This window comes from Bison bison, unplaced genomic scaffold (assembly GCF_000754665.1).
Source record: "Bison bison bison isolate TAMUID 2011002044 unplaced genomic scaffold, Bison_UMD1.0 scf7180017864508, whole genome shotgun sequence".
NCBI lineage: Eukaryota > Metazoa > Chordata > Mammalia > Artiodactyla > Bovidae > Bison > Bison bison.
The window spans coordinates 10032018-10041049 of NW_011495064.1; the positions used below are offsets into that span (position 1 = coordinate 10032018).

At 50.9% G+C, this 9032-nt stretch overlaps 1 protein-coding gene across 1 annotated transcript in view; it reads right to left on the reverse strand.

The window, feature by feature from the left end:
- FHL2 (four and a half LIM domains 2) overlaps positions 1-2823 on the reverse strand; it is a 48018-nt gene extending 45195 nt beyond the window's left edge. The window contains exon 1 of the mRNA XM_010829692.1: positions 2704-2823. The gene's annotated coding sequence lies outside the window, so the exon portion shown is untranslated. The remainder of the gene's footprint in view (positions 1-2703) is intronic.
- Between the last annotated feature and the right edge of the window lie 6209 nt (positions 2824-9032).

Below are 9032 nucleotides of genomic sequence, written 5' to 3' on the forward strand. Positions count from 1 at the left end.
TTTGTTCTGTGTTTTTTGGTTGCCTTTTCCCTTTTCCGTGAAGACTCCCATTTGTAGAGCTGACCAGAAGGGAAAGCATTTCCTCAGCTCCTGCCTGAAGGACCACACAAAGCCCTGTACAGAGAGGGGGATGTTTGAGAGGGGCTCACTTGAGTCGGTAAAGATTCAGGAGAAAAGAAATCTGTCTCCAAGCCTTCGTTGTTGTTGTTCAGCTGCTCAGTTCAGTTCAGTTCAGTTCAGTCGCTCAGTCGTGTCCGACTCTTGGCGACCCCATGAATCGCAGCACGCCAGGCCTCCCTGTCCATCACCAACTCCCAGAGTTCACCCAGACTCACGTCTATCGAGTCAGTGATGCCATCTAGCCATCTCATCCTCTGTCGTCCCCTTATCCTGCCCCCAATCCCTCCCAGCTGCTCAGTCGTGTCCTAATCTTTGTGACTCCATGGACCACAGCACGCCAGGCTCCCCTGTCCTTCACTATCCCCTGGGGTTTGCTCAAACTCATGTCCATTGGGTCAGTGATTCCATCCATTCATCTCATCCTCTGTCACCCCCTTCTCTGCCTGCCCTCAATCTTTCCCAGCATCAGGGTCTTTTCCAATAAGGAGAAGAGAATTTAAAATCAGTGCATTTTGGACATCTATCTTTAAATATGGAGTATTTTAGGGACTAGTAGGAGTGTTTCGGGCTTCCCTGGGGGCTCAATGGTAAAGAATCTGTGTGCAAGGCAGGAGCCACAGGAGACATGCGTTCGATCCCTGGGTTGGGAAGATCCCCTGGAGAAGGGTACGGCAACCCACTCCAGTGTTCTTGCCGGCAGAATCCCATGGACAGAAGACCCTGGCGGGCTACAGTCCGTAGGGTTGCAAAGAGTTGGACATGACTGAAGAGACTTAGCATGCATGCACACACAGGAGTATTTTAGGTACTCTTGAGGGTCCCTTGGATAGCGAGGAGATCAAACCAGTCGATCCTAAAGGAAATCAACCTTGAGTATTCACTGGAAAGACTGATGCTGAAGCTCCAGTGCTTTGGCTACCTGATGCAAAGAACCAGCTCATTGGAAAAGACTCTGATGCTGGGAAAGATTGAAGGCAAAAGGGAAAGGGGGTGAGAGAGGATTAAATGGTTAGATAGCATCATGAACTCAGTGGATGAATTTGAACAAACTCCAGGAAAGAGTGGGAGACAGAAGATCCCAGCCTGCTACAGTCCGTGAGGTCACAGAGTCGGACCTGACTTAGCAACTGAACAACAAGAGGATGTGTGTAGGTGCCTGTGTGGAGCAGAAGGAAGCAGAGAGAAATGTGCGGCCCAGCCTCAGGGACCCCAGCTCATCAGAAACACTAACAGGATGACGAAACCCAAATTTTCAAAATGTCCTCAAAGACAGGTGAGATAGGGGTGAGCGGTCATGGTACACTTTATGGGAAAGTATTCAGCTTTGCAGGAGAGTGTGACATTAATATTTCCTTAATATTAAAAAGGGGCTCTACAGTGCAATCATTTGAGTTGATTCGTTGGCTACTCCATTAAAAACAAAATATTTTTCTGATATAATGGATCCCAAAATGTAATCGACTTTATTACAGCTCATCTTGTTGTTATAAACCCAACAATAAAACAAGACTCAAATAGCATTCCTCAAGAAACAAACAATAAATCTAAAAGAATCTGCCTGCGGTACAGGGTTTGATTCCTGGGTTGGGAATCAACCAGGAGGAGGAGGGAATAGCAAGCTAATCCAGTATTCTTGCCTGGGAAATCCCACGGACAGAGGAGCCTGGTGGGCTACAGTCCATGGGGTCGCATAGAGTAGGGCACGACTGAGTGACTAACACTTTCACTTTTCACATGAGATGAAGTAGCATTAGCCCAATAACACAGACATCCATTTCTCTTTTGACCTCAGAATTATTTTTAAAAAACCGAGCTCAATTCTTTTTCTTTTTAGGTTGGACTTGATCAAATGCCCTGCTCAGGGTCTGGCTAGAGGATGTTTATACCTGTTATACCTTTTATCAGGTATGTGCCATTCTATCAGTATTCAGCCCGAACATTAGAGCATTACTAAGTATTATGCCTTTTGCCTGTATCCCACTCTAGAAATTAGTAAGTTATTAATGTGTTTCCTTTTGAAAGCACACCACAGTGATCTGTACTTTTGAACCATCAGCCGTAACCAGTCATTTTGTATACACACCTTTCCCCAGCATAATCAGACTCATCAGTAACTGACCTTTCTACCCCAGGCCATTCAGAAATTCTGTCAGGGAGAAACGGCTCACCGTGGTTTTTCCCCCTTTCAATGTTGATTTAATGTTTTTTATTTTTTCTTTTTCTTCCTCCCGTTCCCCCCTCTTTTTCTTTTCTTTTTTTTTAAGATTTTGGTGTTCAAAACTCGGTGCAAATTCCTGATTCTCACTGAGAGACAGTAAGATGCAAGAGGCACAGTGGTGCTCTCGTGTTCTCTGTGTTCCCGTGTGTCCCTCCTGTGGCTCTGGGAACAGCTGGAGCTTTGCTGCAGGGGAGCCGGCTCCCCCTGCCTATCCTCGGGGTCCCTGTTTGGAGCCTGCAGTCCACAGGGCCAGCAAGCTCCCTCCCCGGGCTGGGACACACCCCTGAACAGCTAGGATGTAGGCTGTACATACAGAGAGGAAGGATTGTGAGGGAGGGGACAAAGGAGAGAACTGGGCACCTTACCTGTCTTGTTTCTGCCTTCCAGCCTCACCAGAGTGGAGGACAGGAGCCTGGGGCCACCAGCCTGTGGATTCACCCCAATGTGCAGGCAGCGGCCGGCCAACTGGGCTATAAATAAGGCCGGTCCAGCGCACAGGAGATAAGAACCCAGCCCCTGGCTCCTGCAAGCCTTTTAAGGTATGCAAATTAAAGGAGCCTCAGCCCCTAGATGAGAGGGACTGCCAGCTCCCCATCTGGCCCTCCAGCCTCAAGGACATCCCAGGCCTGGCACGTACTGATGCAGCGGGAGGGGCAGGAGAACCAGAGCACCAGGAAGCAATCTCCCCGTGTCCAAAAAGTGGCAGAGCTTCTGAGGCCCCCAGGCGGTGAGCCGCTTGGGCTAAGGGGCTGTCGCTGAGACCCAGGAGCCAGAGGAAGCTCCCCCAGCACACACAGCCCTCTGTGGTCCCCATGGGTTTTCAGCTGATCACTCCCCATCCCCCACCACTCATCCCTAGCTTTAAGGGTGTTTGTTTGTGTGAAGATTCTGGGAAGACCAGGAATGGGTCTAATCAATCCTGGGCATCCGGGAAGCTTGGATACATTTACAGAAAGTCCTGGCCCCAACCTCTCCACCCCAGGCTAATGGAGCCTCGAGTAATTTTCTCTAAAGAAAATGAACTCTTACGAAAGTCTTTCAAAATGATATGCTGGAAGAGAAGGGAGAAGATTAATTTGGGGGAGCAGCCATGTCTCATTCATCCCTACATTTCTTACTCATTGAATGTCTTCCTAAAAGCATTTCATCCGGGACTGCCGTCTGTGTGAGGTCAGGGGTCCCAGGTCTGGGAGTTTATTCTAAGAAGGGAGCCATGGATGTGAACAGAGATGCAGTGAAGAGGACATTTCCTTCTTTTAAAAATATTTTTTGATGTGGGCCATTTTTAAAGTCAAGTTTCTCAGATGGCACTAGCAGTAAAGAATCTGCCTGCCAACGCAGGAAATGCAAGAGACAAGGGTTCGATCCCTGGGTGGGGAAGATTCACTGGAGGAGGGCATTGCAATCCACTCCAGTATTCTTGCCTGGGAAATCCATGAACAGAAGAGCCTGGTGGGCTATAGTCCATAGGGTCACACTAAGGCGGACATGACTGAAATGACTTAGCATGCAAACACACACATTTTAAAGTCTTTGTTGAATTCGTTACAATATTGCCTCTGTTTTATGTTTTGCTTTTTGGCTGCAAGACATGTGGTAGCTTAGCCCCTTTATTAGGGATCAAACCTGCACCTCCTGCTTTGGAAAGCATGTATCTTAATTGCTGGGCTGCCAGGGAAGTCCTAAGGGGACATTTCTTGCAGTTCACTTCATAATTGGGAAAAGCTGGAAGCAACCGGAATCACTAAAAACAGAGGGCTGGTTATACAAGGAAAAGTAAGTCCATAAAGGAAACACATGGCAAACTTCAGCCAGGCTGTGGAAGAGGGTTTAATGATGTAGAAACAGTATACAATCACCGGTACTAAGCAAGCAGCCACTTGAAGGGGAACATGGGGTACTTGCTGTGACAGGCTGCGTTCACTTGTCCACCTGCTTCTGAAAGGATGTCCGCTGGATGAGAAAACACGGCTACGTCTGGATGGTGGAATTATGACTGATTTTACTTTCTTCTTTGGCTTATGCACCATCTCTAAATTGTTTACAATGCTCTCACATTGCTTTTATAATAAGAACTTTAGCTTCGTTTAAAATCTAAATTTCTGAGAATGAGAAGAGAGCTTGCTGCACCTTTGCATTAAGGAACCACATTTATTTTAGAACTATGGGATTCCTCAGGGTCTCCCCAGCCTCTGGAAAGACCTCCATAGCACTCAGCAGCTCTTCTTCATGTTGATGCCGACCATCTGATGTAGCAAGACCGAGAGGGCCTCCAGAGCCCCCACCAAGGCCAAGGTAGGTAAGTCAGCAGGAGAGAGGAAAGAAAACAAAAACGCTAAGAGAAAGAGCAGTTTGAGCGTAAGAGCGTGTGTGTAATGGGGGTGAGAGAACACCCATAGTCCAGGTCACACCATCTGACTTAACATCCCCACTCATGCTCTGACAGGACAGGACAAAGGCGCTTCGTGCCTTTTATTTGTAGGATTTGTATGCCTGACGACAACTTCCTTTTACGTGTTTGACCTCAACACCTGTGTGGGTAGAGCACCTTTCACTGCTGTGTGTAACGGTAAGGGGCCTCCCCTCCCCCTGGGCTCCAGGGGTCATGGTACAGAAGGGCCCCACCCTCTGAAACTTCCTTTTCTAGATGCAGAGACCAGAGCAGGTCTGCCCCCTCTATAAAACAGGACCTGGTCTAAGGCACAGAATGTGCTGTGTGCTGCGCTAAGTCGCTTCAGTCACGTCTGTCTGTTTGGGACCCCACCGACTATAGCCCCCCAGGCTTCTCTGTCCATGGAATTCTCCAGACAAGAATACTGGAGTGGGTTGCCATCTCCTCCTCCAGGGAATCTTCCGGACACAGTGAGTGAACCTGCGTCTCCTGCACTGGCAGGCGGGTTGTTCTATTTTTTACTATTTTTTACCACTACACCACCTGGGAAGCCCTCAGGCACAGAACGGGTGGTTTCGAAGAGCTGTGTTGGGAACTTGCCTGGTTGTCCAGGGGAGAAGGCGATGGCACCCCACTCCAGTACTCTTGCCTGGAGAATCCCAGGGATGGAGGAGCCTGGTAGGCTGCAGTCCATGGGGTCGCTAAGAGTCGGACACGACTGAGCGACTTAGCAGCAGCAGCCAGTGGCTAAGACTCCAGGCTCCCAATGCAGAGGACCCAGGTTTGAACCCTGGTCAGGGAACTAGACCCTGCATGCTGCAACTAAGACCCAGAGAAGCAAAAAAAAAAAAAAAAAAATCTCTGTTTCAAGTCACTGATATAGGAGGGGGCCTATACAGATTTTCCCAGGGCCAGAGCCTGGAGGCTGAGCAACCCTCAGACTGTTTCAAGTCGCTTGGACAGTCCCTCTAAAGCCTACCTGCCTCTGACTTCAGTGCTACTCATGGGTTCAGGTGAGAAGGGGCTCCTCCAGTCTCAGGCCAGTTTCCCAAACATGGGCAGAGATCAGAGCAGGGCCGGGGTGAAAGCGGGTTTGGAGTAAGCCGACCTGAGGTGCCCATGGAGCATGCATCCTCCATAAGAGCTGGTTTAAGTCTCTTCCCTGAGTTCCAGGATGCGCTCGGCAGCACCCAGAGCTGGCTCCCTCCTCTTGGGGCACCTGGCCCTGAAGGGAGAGAGGTGGGCTGGGACAGACTCTGTCCCCTGGAGCAGACACACGTGGGGGCTGTGGCCCAGGATGCTGGGGTGTGGCCAGGACTGGGGTTGCAGGGAGATGCACTGAATGTTGACGAGGTGCCACCTCACTTCCATAACATCACAGAGAAAGGCTGTCCGGCCTTTCTTGGTCCAGTTTTCAAAAACTCAGGGACCAAAACTGAAGGACACCTTGGTCTGGGACAAACACTGTGATTCATCCTTTATCTGTGTATTGAGCCCTGCCGCCTGCTGCCCTGCCCCAGGGACCAAGATGGGAGGGGCATGGATGGAGACCCTCATCCCAGGACTTCCGGGACTTTGTCCCTGGTCACCTGCACTGCCAGCATTCTGGCTGTCGGGCCCTCTGCCCATAAGGTCATAAGATCTCCTTGTTCATTCATCTGTACTATTTATTTTTTAAAAAATATTCGTTGAGCTTTTTCCATGTGTCAAGCACTGTGATAGATCTGGGGCCTCAGCTCTCACCTTGAGGCTCTTAAGGATCTCTTGAGTGCTGTTGTCACAGCCCGAGCCTCTCACCTTGAACCTGGGGCATCTTTCTCTTCTGGTCACAGTCGAGGCCATGTCCTGCTGGGCCACCACTGTCACCTTTTCCTGGGATTGCTGCTCTAGGGTGGGCAGCCTTCACCCTTTTGTGGCTCTGGCTGCTCCTGGAACTTGCCAGGGCTGAGTTTTAAAAGTGGTATGGGCACCTCCCTCAGCTGCCTGAGTGCAGCCAGGGGGCCCTCCTGCTGGGGCTGGAAGTCACTGGGGCCCACCCAGCCTGACTGCTGCTGGAACGGCCTTTTCCTCCTTGGCCTCTTGGAGTGGGAAAGCACAGGGCCTGATGCACCTGCCCCTAGTGGGAGGGAGCTTGTCTCTTCTGCCCCAGACAGATTTTCCCTGGTTGGATTAGTGGATTTCAAGATGATGGAAGATGAGCTAACCAGGCAGCCAGAGAAGGACAGACAGAGGGCATGAGGAGGGGAACCTAGTGATGAGGCCCACGGGCACAGAGAGCAGCTTCACAGAAGAGGGGAGGAATAGCGTCAGCTCCTGAGCTGGGCCATGCAGGGGCGCCTGATGCCGCTCATCTGCTGAGGGAGCCATGAGGACAAGCCCAGCATTTGCTGTGTGTCCTTGTCTGCTCCAAGCGCTAGGGCTGAAATCTCTCTATAAACATTCCTTCCGCACTTCCCAGAACAAGAAACAGGCAGGAATGGCTGCGTCACTGTTCGGTAGTGTAAATACGGCTGGAAACAGCTCTGGAAAATTTCAACCCGAAAAACAGCATCAGCATTTGTTGGGAATGAGAAAATCCAGGCATCTCTCCTTTTGCACTTGGCTTCTGCTGAGCTAGTCTGGGTGTTGAAATGAACCAAATTACAGAGTGGGGAAGCTAAGTCAGTGATGGCGGGGTCTCGGGGTCCTGGTCGCTACCGAAAGTGCAGGAAGAAATCTCAGGTGTGTCCAGGACAGGGCTAAGCACTCCTCATTTAAGAACCCTGAGTTCGACCCATCACTCTGCTGCAAGTGACACTCCAATGGCACACAAAATGCTACCCAAGGCAGGAGGCATCATTCCTCCAACTGCACATACAGTGGACTCTGATGTCCTCTCCTCTAAGCTCTGGCTCAGTCGCTCAGTTGTGTCTCTTTGCGACCTTATGGACTGAAACCCTCCAGGCTCCTCTGTCCATGGGATTCCTCAGACAAGAATACTGGAGTGGGTTGCCATTTCCTCCTCCAGAGGATCTTCCTGACCCATGGATAGAACCTGCGTCTCCTGCACTGCAGGCGGATTCTTTACCGTTTTGCCATCCTTTCTCCTCTAAAAGCCCCTATCAGATCTGCTCTTACCATCTTCATCCACAACAGTTCACCTTGTTGATAGCAGTGCTGTGATTCTCTGCCTAAGCTTCTCCTCTGCGTTTGTTCTCTGGCTTTTGGTTGGGTTTGGCCAGTAGATGGGACCAGCAGAGAGCAGAAGACAGGAGAGTGAGGTCAGGTCCCATGGTTGGCTCTGTCCACCTGGGGACGCCCACAGCACCCTTGAGCCCCTCTCGGGGCTCTGGTGCCAGTCCCTTCTTATGAACTCTGAGGGCTGAGGGTGTGAAGACTTCCACAATCACCAGCTCCAAGATCCTCAACCATCCTTACTGGTTTCTCTCACCACCCACACCTTCAGAGAAAGAACCTTTGGCTTCCCGGCTGACTCAGACAGTGAAGAATCTTCCTGCATTGCAGCAGAGGCAGGTTCGATCTGAGTGGAGAAGATTCCCTGGAGAAGAGAATGGCAACCCACTCCAGTATTCTTGCCTGGAAAATCCCATGGACAGAGGAGCCTGGTAGGCGTGGCAAAGAGGCAGCCACAACTGAGAACTACACTCTAACTTTCATGCCTCCAGTTACCTGGATCAGGTGCAACCTCTCTGCAGCCTGGACCCAGACAGGCACAGAAAGTATCTTCCTTAGCAGAGAGAGAGAGAGGGGGTCCCCTGTCCCCTAGCCCACAGGGCTGTGAATGAAGGGACAGCTGGGGTGTGGTCAGGAGCTTGCATCCAAGAATGGACTGCCTCACCCATGACTCAGGGCCACACAGGCCTGCAGGCTCTGGAGCAGCAAAGGTCAGAAAAGAACTCAGAGCCTTGTGGGAGAACTTCCTACTGTGTTGTGGGAATGGGTGCCCCAGGTCCTCATTAAATTGCTTTATAGGAAATAAAGCAATATTTCCTGCACAGCTGTGTTTCTAGACCAAGATGTACAATGCCACCTGCCATTTCACGCGCTCTTGCCATACACCAGGCGCCATCCATGTGGTGGAGCGTGCCCTGAAGGCCATGTCCACGAGCCTCATGGTCCTGCTGGTGAAAGCCAGGCTGCCCATCCCTTCCCCCCAGGGGAAGCCTGGGGAAACGCCAGTGTTCTGACTGTGGAGGCCCTCACTCTTCACCTGCCTCATCTTCCTCTGAGGGGATGAGGGGACCTCTGAGCTGCAGGAGACGGAGGGTCTACAGGCAAACCCAGCTCAGCCCAGAGAGAGAG